Here is a 16,021-nt window from a genome sequence, read left to right on the forward strand (position 1 = left end):
AACCACCTTCATCTTCACCGGAAAGCATATTATGGATCCCCGAGAAAAAGTTAGAAAGTTAGGGTTTTCTTTGCGGTAAAGGGCTTATAGAAATTATAGTTGGCCCACTTACCACGCATTCTCAAAAACAAAAAGAAAAAACACGCTAGAAACAGGTATTGAACCTGTGACCTTGTGGTTAACAGCCACATGCTTTAACCAGCTGAGCTATTCCAGCTTTGTTGTGCGGTTAAAACAGGTTTTTTATGATTGTATTTTCAGGCGTAACTTTTCCAACAATTTAAAGATTTTAGGATCCTCTCTGTTCATCAAAGATAGACTATTGGCAACTGAAGAGTACAATCTCGCTATTCTTAAAAGAATATACATGGTCTAAAAATATTTTTGGTCACCGGTCATACTCTAATGACTAATGCAAATTTAACATAAAAAAAAAAGTTTTTATGAAGACTCATGTCATGTTTCAGAGGTAAGGGCTTAATTGAAGTTTTGATAACCATTGGACCCAGGAATGATACATTGGAAGAATCCTTTGGTCTCTGAGAGTATTTTACGGATTCCAAAGAGAGTACTTGGATTCTCCTGATAACTCTAATATATAACCCTGAAAAGAAAAGCTTGACACAACCAAATCAGTCACAGTCTCAAGCCCCTATGAAAATGCTGAAAAGAAAGATGAAACTAACATGTAGTATAATTTTATAGACATGAATTTACGCAATATGCTGTGCATTGATGTTTTTTTAAAAACCAAAACCCAGAAAAAAACGCTAGAAACAGGGATTGAACCTGTGACCTTGTGGTTAACAGCCACACGCTCTAACCAGCTGAGCTATTCCAGCATTGTGTTGCGGCTAAAACAGGGTTTTTTTATGATTGTATTATCAGGAGTAACTTTTCCAACAATGTAAAGATTTCAGGTTCCTCCCTGTTCAACAAAGATAGACTATTGGAAACTCAAGAGTATAATATCGCTATTATTAAAAGAATATACAGGGTTTAAAAATATTTTTGGTCACCGGTCATACTCTAATGACTAACGCAAATTTAACATAAAAAAAAAAAGTTTTTATGAAGACTCATCTCATGCTTCAGAGGTAAGGGCTTAATTGAAGTTTTGATAACCATTGGACCCAGGAAAGATACATTGAAAGAATCCTTTGGTCTCTGAGAGTTTTTTACGGATTCCAAAGAGAGTACTTGGATTCTCCCGATAACTCTAATATATAACCCTGAAAAGAAAAGCTTGACACAACCAAATCAGTCATAGTCTCAATCCCCTATGAAAACGCTGAAAAGAAAGATGAAACTAACATGTAGTATAATTTTACAGACATGAATTTACGCAATATGCGGTACATTGTTGTTGTTTTTTTTTTAAAAAAACCAAAACCCAGAAAAAAACGCTAGAAACAGGGATTGAACCTGTGACCTTGTGGTTAACAGCCACACGCTCTAACCAGCTGAGCTATTCCAGCATTGTGTTGCGGTTAAAACAGGTTTTTTATGATTGTATTATCAAGAGTAACTTTTCCAACAATGTAAAGATTTCAGGTTCCTCCCTGTTCAACAAAGATAGACTATTGGCAACTCAAGAGTACAATATCGCTATTCTTAAAAGAATATACAGGGTCTAAAATATTTTTGGTCACCGGTCATACTCTAATGACTAATGCAAATTTTACATAAAAAAAAAAGTTTTTATGAAGACTCATCTCATGTTTCAGAGGTAAGGGCTTAATTGAAGTTTTGATAACCATTCGACCCAGGAATGATACATTGGAAGAATCCTTTGGTCTCTGAGAGTTTTTTACGGATTCCAAAGAGAGTACTTGGATTCTCCCGATAACTCTAATATATAACCCTGAAAAGAAAAGCTTGACACAACCAAATCAGTCACAGTCTCAAGCCCCTATGAAACGCTGAAAAAAAGAAACTAACATGTAGTATAATTTTACAGACATGAATTTACGAAATGCGGTGCATTGTTGTTGTTTTTTTTTTAAAACCAAAACCCAGAAAAAAAAACGCTAGAAACAGGGATTGAACCTGTGACCTTGTGGTTAACAGCCACACGCTCTAACCAGCTGAGCTATTCCAGCTTTGTTGTATGATTAAAACAGGTTTTTTATGATTGTATTTTCAGGAGTAACTTTTCCAACAATGTAAATATTTTAGGTTCTTCCCCGTTCAGCAAAGGTAGACTATTGGCAACTCAAGAGTACAATCTCGCTATTCTTAAAAGAATATACAGGGTCTAAAAATATGTTTGGTCACCGGTCATACTCTAATGACTAATGCAAATTTAACATAAAAAAATAGATTATGAAGACTCATCTCATGTTTCAGAGGTAAGGGCTTAATTGAAGTTTTGATAACCATTGGACCCAGGAATGATACATTGGAAGAATCCTTTGGTCTCTGAGAGTTTTTTACGGATTCCAAAGAGAGTACTTGGATTCTCCCGATAACTCTAATATATAACCCTGAAAAGAAAAGCTTGACACAACCAAATCAGTCACAGTCTCAAGCCCCTATGAAAACGCTGAAAAGAAAGATGAAACTAACATGTAGTATAATTTTACAGACATGAATTTAAGCAATATGCAGTGCATTGTTGTTTTTTTTTTAAAACCAAAACCCATAAAAAACGCTAGAAACAGTGATTGAACCTGTGACCTTGTGGTTAACAGCCACACGCTCTAACCAGCTGAGCTATTCCAGCTTTGTTGTACGATTAAAATAGGTTTTTTATGATTGTATTTCAGAGTAACTTTTCCAACAATGTAAAGATTTTAGGTTCCTCCCTGTTCAACAAAGATAGACTATTGGCAACTCAAGAGTACAATCTCGCTATTCTTAAAAGAATATACAGGGTCTAAAAATATTTTTGGTCACCGGTCATACTCTAATGACTAATGCAAATTTAACATAAAAAAAAAAGTTTTTATGAAGACTCATGTCATGTTTCAGAGGTAAGGGCTTAATTGAAGTTTTGATAACCATTGGACCCAGGAATCATACATTGGAAGAATCCTTTGGTCTCTGAGAGTTTTTTACGGATTCCAAAGAGAGTACTTGGATTCTCCCGATAACTCTAATATATAACCCTGAAAAGAAAAGCTTGACACAACCAAATCAGTCACAGTCTCAAGCCCCTATAAAACGCTGAAAAGAAAGATGAAACTAACATGTAGTATAATTTTAGACATGAATTTACGCAATATGCGGTGCATTGTTGTTTTTTAAAACCAAAACCAAAAAAAAACGCTAGAAACAGGGATTAACCTGTGACCTTGTGGTTAACAGCCACACGATTCCATCTTTGTTGTACGATTAAAACAGGTTTTTTATGATTGTATTATCAGGAGTAACTTTTCCAACAATGTAAAGATTTTAGGTTCCTCCCTGTTCAACAAAGATACTATTGGCAACTCAAGAGTACAATCTCGCTATTCTTAAAAGAATATACAGGGTCTAAAAATATTTTTGGTCACCGGTCATACTCTAATGACTAATGCAAATTTAACATAAAAAAAAATTATGAAGACTCATCTCATGTTTCAGAGGTAAGGGAATTGAAGTTTTGATAACCATTGGACCCAGGAATGATACATTGGAAGAATCCTTTGGTCTCTGAGAGTTTTTTACGGATTCCAAAGAGAGTACTTGGATTCTCCCGATAACTCTAATATAACCCTGAAAAGAAAAGCTTGACACAACCAAATCAGTCACAGTCTCAAGCCCATATGAAAACGCTGAAAAGAAAGATGAAACTAACATGTAGTATAATTTTACAGACATGAATTTACGCAATATGCGGTGCATTGTTGTTGTTTTTTTTAAAACCAAAACCCAGAAAAAAACGCTAGAAACAGGGATTGAACCTGTGACCTTGTGGTTAACAGCCACACGCTCTAACCAGCTGAGCTATTCCAGCTTTGTTGTACGATTAAAACCGGTTTTTTATGATTGTATTATCATGAGTAACTTTTCCAACAATGTAAAGATTTTAGGTTCCTCCCTGTTCAACAAAGATAGACTATTGGCAACTCAAGAGTACAATCTCGCTATTCTTAAAAGAATATACAGGGTCTAAAAATATTTTTGGTCACGGGTCATACTCTAATGACTAATGCAAATTTAACATAAAAAAAAAAGTTTTTATGAAGACTCATGTCATGTTTCAGAGGTAAGGGCTTAATTGAAGTTTTGATAACCATTGGACCCAGGAATGATACATTGGAAGAATCCTTTGGTCTCTGAGAGTTTTTTTCCAAAGAGAGTACTTGGATTCTCCTGATAACTCTAATATATAACCCTGAAAAGAAAAGCTTGACACAACCAAATCAGTCACAGTCTCAAGCCCCTATGAAAATGCTGAAAAGAAAGATGAAACTAACATGTAGTATAATTTATAGACATGAATTTACGCAATATGCGTGCATTGATGTTTTTTTAAAACCAAAACCCAGAAAAAAACGCTAGAAACAGGGATTGAACCTGTGACCTTGTGGTTAACAGCCACACGCTCTAACCAGCTGAGCTATTCCAGCATTGTGTTGCGGTAAAACAGGTTTTTTATGATTGTATTATCAGGAGTAACTTTTCCAAATGTAAAGATTTAGGTTCCTCCCTGTTCAACAAAGATAGACTATTGGAACTCAAGAGTATAATATCGCTATTATTAAAAGAATATACAGGGTTTAAAAATATTTTTGGTCACCGGTCATACTCTAATGACTAACGCAAATTTAACATAAAAAAAAAGTTTTTTGAAGACTCATCTCATGCTTCAGAGGTAAGGGCTTAATTGAAGTTTTGATAACCATTGGACCCAGGAAAGATACATTGAAGAATCCTTTGGTCTCTGAGAGTTTTTTACGGATTCCAAAGAGAGTACTTGGATTCTCCCGATAACTCTAATATATAACCCTGAAAAGAAAAGCTTGACACAACCAAATCAGTCATAGTCTCAATCCCCTATGAAAACGCTGAAAAGAAAGATGAAACTAACATGTATAATTTTACAGACATGAATTTACGCAATATGCGGTACATTGTTGTTGTTTTTTTTAAAACCAAAACCCAGAAAAAAACGCTAGAAACAGGGATTGAACCTGTGACCTTGTGGTTAACAGCCACACGCTCTAACCAGCTGAGCTATTCCAGCTTGTGTTGCGGTTAAAACAGGTTTTTTATGATTGTATTATCAAGAGTAACTTTTCCAACAATGTAAAGATTTCAGGTTCCTCCCTGTTCAACAAAGATAGACTATTGGCAACTCAAGAGTACAATATCGCTATTCTTAAAAGAATATACAGGGTCTAAAATATTTTTGGTCACCGGTCATACTCTAATGACTAATGCAAATTTTACATAAAAAAAAAAGTTTTTATGAAGACTCATCTCATGTTTCAGAGGTAAGGGCTTAATTGAAGTTTTGATAACCATTCGACCCAGGAATGATACATTGGAAGAATCCTTTGGTCTCTGAGAGTTTTTTACGGATTCCAAAGAGAGTACTTGGATTCTCCCGATAACTCTAATATATAACCCTGAAAAGAAAAGCTTGACACAACCAAATCAGTCACAGTCTCAAGCCCCTATGAAGACGCTGAAAAGAAAGATGAAACTAACATGTAGTATAATTTTACAGACATGAATTTACGAAATATGCGGTGCATTGTTGTTGTTTTTTTTTTAAAACCAAAACCCAGAAAAAAAAACGCTAGAAACAGGGATTGAACCTGTGACCTTGTGGTTAACAGCCACACGCTCTAACCAGCTGAGCTATTCCAGCTTTGTTGTATGATTAAAACAGGTTTTTTATGATTGTATTTTCAGGAGTAACTTTTCCAACAATGTAAATATTTTAGGTTCTTCCCCGTTCAGCAAAGGTAGACTATTGGCAACTCAAGAGTACAATCTCGCTATTCTTAAAAGAATATACAGGGTCTAAAAATATGTTTGGTCACCGGTCATACTCTAATGACTAATGCAAATTTAACATAAAAAAATAGATTATGAAGACTCATCTCATGTTTCAGAGGTAAGGGCTTAATTGAAGTTTTGATAACCATTGGACCCAGGAATGATACATTGGAAGAATCCTTTGGTCTCTGAGAGTTTTTTACGGATTCCAAAGAGAGTACTTGGATTCTCCCGATAACTCTAATATATAACCCTGAAAAGAAAAGCTTGACACAACCAAATCAGTCACAGTCTCAAGCCCCTATGAAAACGCTGAAAAGAAAGATGAAACTAACATGTAGTATAATTTTACAGACATGAATTTAAGCAATATGCAGTGCATTGTTGTTTTTTTTAAAACCAAAACCCATAAAAAACGCTAGAAACAGTGATTGAACCTGTGACCTTGTGGTTAACAGCCACACGCTCTAACCAGCTGAGCTATTCCAGCTTTGTTGTACGATTAAAATAGGTTTTTTATGATTGTATTATCATGAGTAACTTTTCCAACAATGTAAAGATTTTAGGTTCCTCCCTGTTCAACAAAGATAGACTATTGGCAACTCAAGAGTACAATCTCGCTATTCTTAAAAGAATATACAGGGTCTAAAAATATTTTTGGTCACCGGTCATACTCTAATGACTAATGCAAATTTAACATAAAAATAAAAAGTTTTTATGAAGACTCATGTCATGTTTCAGAGGTAAGGGCTTAATTGAAGTTTTGATAACCATTGGACCCAGGAATCATACATTGGAAGAATCCTTTGGTCTCTGAGAGTTTTTTACGGATTCCAAAGAGAGTACTTGGATTCTCCCGATAACTCTAATATATAACCCTGAAAAGAAAAGCTTGACACAACCAAATCAGTCACAGTCTCAAGCCCCTATAAAAACGCTGAAAAGAAAGATGAAACTAACATGTAGTATAATTTTGCAGACATGAATTTATGCAATATGCGGTGCATTGTTGTTTTTTTGAAAACCAAAACCAAGAAAAAACGCTAGAAACATGGATTAAACATGTGACCTTGTGGTTAACAGCCACACGATTCCATCTTTGTTGTACGATTAAAACAGGTTTTTTTATGATTGTATTATCAGGAGTAACTTTTCCAACAATGTAAAGATTTTAGGTTCCTCCCTGTTCAACAAAGATAGACTATTGGCAACTCAAGAGTACAATCTCGCTATTCTTAAAAGAATATACAGGGTCTAAAAATATTTTTGGTCACCGGTCATACTCTAATGACTAATGCAAATTTAACATAAAAAAAAATTATGAAGACTCATCTCATGTTTCAGAGGTAAGGGATTAATTGAAGTTTTGATAACCATTGGACCCAGGAATGATACATTGGAAGAATCCTTTGGTCTCTGAGAGTTTTTTACGGATTCCAAAGAGAGTACTTGGATTCTCCCGATAACTCTAATATATAACCCTGAAAAGAAAAGCTTGACACAACCAAATCAGTCACAGTCTCAAGCCCATATGCAAACGCTGAAAAGAAAGATGAAACTAACATGTAGTATAATTTTACAGACATGAATTTACGCAATATGCGGTGCATTGTTGTTGTTTTTTTAAAACCAAAACCCAGAAAAAACGCTAGAAACAGGGATTGAACCTGTGACCTTGTGGTTAACAGCCACACGCTCTAACCAGCTGAGATATTCCAGCTTTGTTGTACGATTAAAACAGGTTTCTTATGATTGTATTATCATGAGTAACTTTTCCAACAATGTAAAGATTTTAGGTTCCTCCCTGTTCAACAAAGATAGACTATTGGCAACTCAAGAGTACAATCTCGCTATTCTTAAAAGAATATACAGGGTCTAAAAATATTTTTGGTCACGGGTCATACTCTAATGACTAATGCCAATTTAACATAAAAATAAAAGTTTTTATGAAGACTCATGTCATGTTTCAGAGGTAAGGGCTTAATTGAAGTTTTGATAACCATTCGACCCAGGAATCATACATTGGAAGAATCCTTTGGTCTCTGAGAGTTTTTTACGGATTCCAAAGAGAGTACTTGGATTCTCCCGATAACCCTAATATATAACCCTGAAAAGAAAAGCTTGACACAACCAAATCAGTCACAGTCTCAAGCCCCTATGAAAACGCTGAAAAGAAAGATGAAACTAACATGTAGTATAATTTTACAGACATGAATTTATGCAATATGCGGTGCATTGTTGTTTTTTTGAAAACCAAAACCAAGAAAAAACGCTAGAAACAGGGATTAAACCTGTGACCTTGTGGTTAACAGCCACACGCTCTAACCAACTGAGTTATTCCATCTTTGTTGTACGATTAAAATAGGTTTTTTTATGATTGTATTATCAGGAGTAACTTTTCCAACAATGTAAAGATTTTAGGTTCCTCCCTGTTCAACAAAGATAGACTATTGGCAACTCAAGAGTACAATCTCGCTATTCTTAAAAGAATATACAGGGTCTAAAATATTTTTGGTCACCGGTCATACTCTAATGACTAATGCAAATTTAACATAAAAAAAAAATTATGAAGACTCATCTCATGTTTCAGAGGTAAGGGCTTAATTGAAGTTTTGATAACCATTGGACCCAGGAATGATACATTGGAAGAATCCTTTGGTCTCTGAGAGTTTTTTACGGATTCCAAAGAGAGTACTTGGATTCTCCCGATAACTCTAATATATAACTCTGAAAAGAAAAGCTTGACACAACCAAATCAGTCACAGTCTCAAGCCCCTATGAAAACGCTGAAAAGAAAGATGAAACTAACATGTAGTATAATTTTACAGACATGAATTTACGCAATATGCGGTGCATTGTTGTTGTTTTTTTAAAACCAAAACCCAGAAAAAACGCTAGAAACAGGGATTGAACCTGTGACCTTGTGGTTAACAGCCACACGCTCTAACCAGCTGAGCTATTCCAGCTTTGTTGTACGATTAAATCAGGTTTTTGTGATTGTATTATCATGAGTAACTTTTCCAACAATGTAAAGATTTTAGGTTCCTCCCTGTTCAACAAAGATAGACTATTGGCAACTCAAGAGTACAATCTCGCTATTCTTAAAAGAATATACAGGGTCTAAAAATATTTTTGGTCACCGGTCATACTCTAATGACTAATGCAAATTTAAAATAAAAAAAAAGTTTTTATGAAGACTCATGTCATGTTTCAGAGGTAAGGGCTTAATTGAAGTTTTGATAACCATTGGACCCAGGAATCATACATTGGAAGAATCCTTTGGTCTCTGAGAGTTTTTTACGGATTCCAAAGAGAGTACTTGGATTCTCCCGATAACTCTAATATATAACCCTGAAAAGAAAAGCTTGACACAACCAAATCAGTCACAGTCTCAAGCCCCTATGAAAACGCTGAAAAGAAAGATGAAACTAACATGCAGTATAATTTTACAGACATGAATTTACGCAATATGCGGTGCATTGTTGTTTTTTTTTTTAAACCAAAACCCAGAAAAAACGCTAGAAACAGGGATTGAACCTGTGACCTTGTGGTTAACAGCCACACGCTCTAACCAGCTGAGCTATTCCAGCTTTGTTGTACGATTAAAACAGGATTTTTATGATTGTATTATCATGAGTAACTTTTCCAACAATGTAAAGATTTTAGGTTCCTCCCTGTTCAACAAAGATAGACTATTGGCAACTCAAGAGTACAATCTCGCTATTCTTAAAAGAATATACAGGGTCTAAAAATATTTTTGGTCACCGGTCATACTCTAATGACTAATGCAAATTTAAAATAAAAAAAAAGTTTTAATGAAGACTCATGTCATGTTTCAGAGGTAAGGGCTTAATTGAAGTTTTGATAACCATTGGACCCAGGAATGATACATTGGAAGAATCCTTTGGTCTCTGAGAGTTTTTTACGGATTCCAAAGAGAGTACTTGGATTCTCCCGATAACTCTAATATATAACCCTGAAAAGAAAAGCTTGACACAACCAAATGAGTCACAGTATCAAGCCCCTATGAAAACGCTGAAAAGAAAGATGAAACTAACATGTAGTATAATTTTACAAACATGAATTTATGCAATATGCGGTGCATTGTTTTTTTTTTTTTTTAAACCAAAACCCAGAAAAAACGCTATAAACAGGGATTGAACCTGTGACCTTGTGGTTAACAGCCACACGCTCTAACCAGCTGAGTTATTCCAGCTTTGTTGTATGATTAAAACAGGTTTTTTATGATTGTATTATCATGAGTAACTTTTCCAACAATGTAAAGATTTTAGGTTCCTCCCTGTTCAACAAAGATAGACTATTGGCAACTCAAGAGTAAAATCTCGCTATTCTTAAAAGAATATACAGGGTCTAAAAATATTTTTGGTCACCGGTCATACTCTAATGACTAATGCAAATTTAACATAAAAAAAAAAAAGTTTTTATGAAGACGCATGTCATGTTTCAGAGGTAAGGGCTTAATTGAAGTTTTGATAACCATTGGACCCAGGAATGATACATTGGAAGAATCCTTTGGTCTCTGAGAGTCTTTTACGGATTCCAAAGAGAGTACTTAGATTCTCCCGATAACTCTAATATATAACCCTGAAAAGAAAAGTTTGACACAACCAAATCAGTCACAGTCTGAAGCCCCTATGAAAACGCTGAAAAGAAAGATGAAACTAACATGTAGTATAATTTGCTATGATTCGGAGAATGACATTATTAGTAATAATCTTAGATGAGTTTGCCGGCGGTGTTCTTCTACGAGTAACTCAAGCAACCCTGATTTTTCAGCTTCAGCAAGTTTTCTCGTCAGAATATCACTATTCCTAGCAACGATGTCGCTTTTCATAGGTTGCATGCAAAAGTAAGAGTAACCAGAGGATGTCACCTCTTCAGTCATCCAATTATTAGGAAGTAGAGAAAAAGTTAGAAAGTTAGGGCTTTCGCTAGAAACAGGGATTGAACCTGTGACCTTGTGGTTAACAGCCACACGCTCTAACCAGCTGAGCTATTTCAGCGTTGTCGTATTTTGAATTTGCATTTCTTTACAAATCAAACGCTCTAATTGACTTTGTGGAACCCATAAATAACTGTATCAAATCAAAAATTAAACACATGCACAATATTAGACAGTCGAAGTCAAAAACAAAAATCTGTATCAAATCTTGCTCCTGCAATGTTACCATTTCAAACAAGCAAGTAGAACAGATACCAAAATCTAAAGACAACAGATGTAAGAACAAAAATACTATTCGGCTAAATCTTCATCATCCCTCGGACAGTTTTCGCTACTTCAATGCACGGCCCTCAATAAAACTCTCCGTAGAGCACCATCTGTACATACCCAATTCTGCATTCCAGAACTTAATTTCGACCACTTTTGTCCAGACAATAGGGTTGTCAGTTTCGAAGCGTTTTTTTCTGTTCCTGGAACACACCAGCATACAGAGGTAGAAATGTAATACCAAAGTGATATCCCACATTAATTGTGCTTCTGTTTGACCCAATCACAATGCCAATATCAGCTGTAAGCAGGCACAACAAGTCACTAACTGAGTCACCAATGAAAACAGTACGGGGCAAAACACGATGTTCTTTTGCATTCTCCAACACCATGTCCTCAAAATATTTAAATTTAGCTGTAACAGACTGATGTGCCTGACGAGTTACTTCACCCGTAAATATTCCATCTTCATAACTGAACGCATTCCTGTCTACTTTTAACATGTCTAAACCACCTGTAAAAAAACATAAACATTTTCGCTTAAAGAGTATCCATGCAAAAACACTTCACGAATAGATCTTTAAACTGGAAAAAACCATAAATATTTAATACCTAGGCGATAACTCTGTGGTGCTGTACCAGTTAGAGCAGAAAGTATTAGGCACAATCTCAGATGGTAGATTCAAATAAGTGATCCAAAACTCAATACCATCATTAGTCAAAAACCAATAGAAATGGGTCCCAGCAACATATTCCTTCGATTTAAAACTTTGAATCAATGAAAGTTTTGCCAAGTTTACATCCTTCTTTGCATACAATATTACTTCTGTTAGAATCGAATCAAATCAAAAACAAATCCATCGGTAAATAAACAACACTATAAAGTGTAAAACAGGTATGCACGTATATGGATCTAGTGAATTTAAGTTTTACCTTGGAATAATGACTGGCCTTGAACTTGCTGTCAAACATGGGTGTCTGCTTTTGTTGTGGGTTGCAATGTGCAAAAAGCTGTTGATCCTCTTGGCTCGTCAACTTCCCAAACAACTGGAAGTCTGGAACTAGCTATTTAAGTGCTCGCAGCAGCCATGTAAAGATAGAGTGCATTTGCAAGGATTGTACGAAAAATCTTCTTGTGAAACTTTAATACTGTCATTAAGGAGCTTAAAAGAATAGCGAGCAAAAGGAAGTTGTACATATCTGCCAAAACTGGCAAAAAAAGCCAAAAAACAAATGCACTTGAAGATCAAAGGAGATCCAACCAGCTTGACTTTCCGATAGGCTGGTAAAAACACTTTGGCATGAATAACGTTCAGACTTGAGCAGTCTGTTTCCTGAAACTCTGACAGGAGACCTGCTGGACTCTGCAACTTCCTCTTTTATTTTGGGTTTGTCTTAATGACAGTATTTAACTTTCTGATGAGTTAACTTTTATTCTAAATTCCCATATAGCCGATTGATGCCTGCTTCTAGTAGAAGATTGGTTTCCCTCAAAATTTCACCGAAAGGAAAATGCCACAAGAGTTACAGCTGTCAGATGAAACTTTTTCTACAGTCAGCTCAGGTGTAACTATTTCTACGTCTCAATAAATGCATAGCCATCAGATATACATAGTCTAGACATTTAGCGAATACATATTGATACTCATGTTGAAAATCACTTGCTTGATCATATTGTGCCAGAGCTAACATATATTGGCTAACGTGCTGAAAATATTGTGCGATTTAACTAGAACTGAAAGGAATGTGTGTTGTTCTGTTTGGTCCTAACTAAGTTGTGTAAACCGAATTCATGTGTGCAACAAGCAATTCTTGACTAATGAAAATACAGAAATATAATAGCACATTGACGAGTATCTACTAAGAAGCTTTAGATAACTAAACATCCATATACAACAAAATGTTGATCTAAGAAATAACCAAAATTTGTCCTCAACCACAAATTCAAAAATTTGAGTTTTATGAAAATTGTACTGCTTAGTACAACCTATCCAACCCCAGTAACACGAAAGAAAGAAACATGAGTTCAGAGTCTAAGTTTTAACACTTACGGAGAAATTTAAACGAATCAACTTTAATATGGATTGAAAAACAGTCTGTATCGGAAGATATATTGCTCTAGATTGAACATAATACAAAAATTTCATTCTTGGGATGTAGAAAGGTTTAAGACTTAGAAAAAAGAACCGAAATGCAGCATTCTAATCTTATCATCTCTGATTTCAATATCCACTTTCATAATTCACTTGAAAAAACAATACATGGATCCATGCAAACAAAGATATCAATATCATGAAATAATAAGCATAACCAATCATTTTTTCTTTATCGGCAACATAATCAATCATTCTACTCATAAAGCTTCTTCTTCGGGTTTCTGTTGATTCTTCCCCGCATAAGTACCAGAGTTCATAGAAACTAAGCTTTAAAACAATTACCAAAATTGAAGAATGAAACATTGTCGATTTTTAGTTCTCTAGCACTTCCAAGTTTTGGTTCATACAAAAATAAACGATTGCGACCCAAGAGTAGAATCTCGCCATTCTTAAAAGAGGAAACAAGCCTAAAATATTCATGGTCGCAGATAATACTCTCGTGATCAATGACATAACGCTTAGTAGTTAGTCCAAGATTCTTGAACTCCATAATCCCGCATCTCCCATAATTCAACATGAATCTTGACAGGATTAAGATATGTGCTGACAAGTACACAAAGGTACCCTTGCAACACTCCCAGACACAGATCGTTATTCATCCCCAAAATCTCTCCTGGTAATTGCATTTCTTTAAAAGTCTCGTGATTGATATCAAAAGAGAGCAAGGAAAAGTTGGATTGACACTTCCCTAACCAATGAAGGTCTCCATTAACAAGCACCCCAGATATTTGGGGATGACGAAACTGATGAGGTATAGTTTTGCGCAATTTTCCATGAATTTGATGCTAAGCTATAGACTTGGACTAGAGTATCCTTGTTTTGCATGAGCTTTTACACCTACTACCAACTTGTAATCATCAGTCTTGTGATCATAACCAAGACCACTAACATTGGATCTAATAAATTCAATTGGTGGTTGTGTGGTATTTCTTTATATTCTTTTGTAGCCGGGTTCCAAAGATAGGCCCTATAACCATCATTACAGATTTGAATGGGTAATCCAATCTAATAGCCTCATCGCCAATTTCAGACACTGATGATACTAACGAGCATGAAGAAAGGGTTATTTTTCTGAACAGTTGGGTTTTAACAAAATCAGAGGAAGAAATTAGGGCATACCAATTCTTGCAAACGCACTTACAGGATAATAAGTATTTTACCGGTAATCTTAAGAGGATGTCATGGTGGATCTCCTCAGGAACGCTTGACATGATTCTGCTTCCAATTTCAGAGAGTGAAAAAGAAAAATTAGGGTTTATGTTTGCTTTTGGAATGGAAAACCAAGAAACTGATGGCATGTTCGAAGATGGAAGTGGAGATTAGAGAGATGAAGTGATGAAATGATGCTCCGATCAATTAATCTTGATTTTATTCCCCGGAGGAAAGAGAGAGAGACAGAGAGTCAGGGACTCGGGAGAGGGTTTTGAATAAAATAAAATAGGTTCTTACTAGTGCAATTTTGTTTCTCTCCGATGAATGAAATGGGTTTCAAGCGTTTGACATTGGCTCCAAGGCCCAGTATCTTAATGGCATGTTTAGATGTCAATTGCTTAAGACAGGTGGGAGAGTGTGCAAAAATACTCATCCTCTAATGGCTAAAAGTCTTAAAGCTAAGTATTATTCTGTGTGATAGTCTTCATATAAACATTGTTCCAAAACAAAGTGATAGTTGGATATAGAAAGGTATATTTCTAGGAATAGCTTATTTAAAGAAACATTGTTTTGGGGAGTTGGTAAATGGAGAAAACGTAAATATATGGGACGATTACTGGATTCCAGATGTTAAACCAACCGAAAATATTACTAGAACAGGGAATATAGGTATTACTAAAGTCAGTGATTTGATTACAACTAATAAAACATGGGATTTAACAAAACTAACAGGTTTTTTCGACCGAACTATTGTAGACAAGATAAGGAAGATACAAATTCCTAACAATGGTTTAGAAGATGTACCTCACTGGACTTTAAGCAACACATGTAATTTTACTGTTAATGCTTTATATAAAAACATAAATTGTACAGGGGAAATAACATGCAGCAAAATATGGGAAATGAAAATAACCCCCTCAATCAAAAGCTTTCTGAAATGCATCTCACTCTATACTTCCAAATGGTGTGAGAGTTACTGCCATAATACCAGAAATATATGTTTGTTGCAAACTATGTAATATAAAGGAGGAACCTCTCACTCATCTTTCTTTATAATAAGAGACCCCCAAGAAGCCACATGTCTTTCCCAAAATCATTTAGATCTGTGGTGAAGTCATGTAATCACTTCTTGACAAATCATATCCATGTCATCAACATCTTAAAAGACGTTACTGTTAACAAAAAGGAAGGTTTACACGTCCTTTCAAAAGCATCTCCAAAGTGACTCTTCGGTAAAAACTGTTGTTATTTGCTAACCATATCCTTTCAGAACAAAATACATGTTTACTTTTAAAGGACATTAGTGTTAGTAAACTTGAGATCTACGAAAGGATACTAAAACTCAATGGATTTACAAGAACGCAGGTCTAGGAAACCTTTGCTATTCAAGCTTTTATGTAATAGTGGGAAAGTGACACCTTTCCATAGTGACAAAATGGAATCGCAATACTTCAGGCAACAAAAATTGTTTGGTTGCGTAGCGACTCTTTAAGGAAAGTTTATATATTTGACAGTAGTTGAAACAGATCAGTCAATTGGGAAAGTAATT

The 16,021-nt window shown here is 35.2% G+C and overlaps 1 long non-coding RNA gene and 14 other non-coding genes across 15 annotated transcripts; all 15 read right to left on the minus strand.

Moving 5' to 3' along the window:
* Window positions 1-143: 143 nt before the first annotated feature.
* Window positions 144-217, minus strand: TRNAN-GUU. Its single transcript has one exon. It is a non-coding gene; the product is annotated as a tRNA-Asn (tRNA).
* A 551-nt stretch (window positions 218-768) lies between these two features.
* On the minus strand, window positions 769-842 carry TRNAN-GUU. Its single transcript has one exon. It is a non-coding gene; the product is annotated as a tRNA-Asn (tRNA).
* Window positions 843-1,404: 562 nt separating this feature from the next.
* TRNAN-GUU lies at window positions 1,405-1,478 on the minus strand. Its single transcript has one exon. It is a non-coding gene; the product is annotated as a tRNA-Asn (tRNA).
* Window positions 1,479-2,028: 550 nt separating this feature from the next.
* On the minus strand, window positions 2,029-2,102 carry TRNAN-GUU. Its single transcript has one exon. It is a non-coding gene; the product is annotated as a tRNA-Asn (tRNA).
* Window positions 2,103-2,651: 549 nt separating this feature from the next.
* Window positions 2,652-2,725, minus strand: TRNAN-GUU. Its single transcript has one exon. It is a non-coding gene; the product is annotated as a tRNA-Asn (tRNA).
* A 1,141-nt stretch (window positions 2,726-3,866) lies between these two features.
* On the minus strand, window positions 3,867-3,940 carry TRNAN-GUU. Its single transcript has one exon. It is a non-coding gene; the product is annotated as a tRNA-Asn (tRNA).
* Window positions 3,941-4,482: 542 nt separating this feature from the next.
* TRNAN-GUU lies at window positions 4,483-4,556 on the minus strand. The gene has a single exon. It is a non-coding gene; the product is annotated as a tRNA-Asn (tRNA).
* Window positions 4,557-5,099: 543 nt separating this feature from the next.
* TRNAN-GUU lies at window positions 5,100-5,173 on the minus strand. Its single transcript has one exon. It is a non-coding gene; the product is annotated as a tRNA-Asn (tRNA).
* A 556-nt stretch (window positions 5,174-5,729) lies between these two features.
* Window positions 5,730-5,803, minus strand: TRNAN-GUU. Its single transcript has one exon. It is a non-coding gene; the product is annotated as a tRNA-Asn (tRNA).
* Window positions 5,804-6,350: 547 nt separating this feature from the next.
* TRNAN-GUU lies at window positions 6,351-6,424 on the minus strand. Its single transcript has one exon. It is a non-coding gene; the product is annotated as a tRNA-Asn (tRNA).
* Window positions 6,425-7,580: 1,156 nt separating this feature from the next.
* On the minus strand, window positions 7,581-7,654 carry TRNAN-GUU. Its single transcript has one exon. It is a non-coding gene; the product is annotated as a tRNA-Asn (tRNA).
* Window positions 7,655-8,826: 1,172 nt separating this feature from the next.
* Window positions 8,827-8,900, minus strand: TRNAN-GUU. Its single transcript has one exon. It is a non-coding gene; the product is annotated as a tRNA-Asn (tRNA).
* A 550-nt stretch (window positions 8,901-9,450) lies between these two features.
* On the minus strand, window positions 9,451-9,524 carry TRNAN-GUU. Its single transcript has one exon. It is a non-coding gene; the product is annotated as a tRNA-Asn (tRNA).
* Window positions 9,525-10,884: 1,360 nt separating this feature from the next.
* On the minus strand, window positions 10,885-10,958 carry TRNAN-GUU. The gene has a single exon. It is a non-coding gene; the product is annotated as a tRNA-Asn (tRNA).
* A 60-nt stretch (window positions 10,959-11,018) lies between these two features.
* On the minus strand, window positions 11,019-14,731 carry LOC113274625. Its single transcript, XR_003323110.1, has 3 exons — window positions 12,098-14,731; window positions 11,777-11,990; window positions 11,019-11,678 (listed from the first exon to the last, which is right to left on the minus strand). It is a non-coding gene; the product is annotated as an uncharacterized LOC113274625 (long non-coding RNA).
* Between the last annotated feature and the right edge of the window lie 1,290 nt (window positions 14,732-16,021).

Source organism: Papaver somniferum, chromosome 4, assembly GCF_003573695.1.
Source record: "Papaver somniferum cultivar HN1 chromosome 4, ASM357369v1, whole genome shotgun sequence".
Classification (NCBI taxonomy): domain Eukaryota; kingdom Viridiplantae; phylum Streptophyta; class Magnoliopsida; order Ranunculales; family Papaveraceae; genus Papaver; species Papaver somniferum.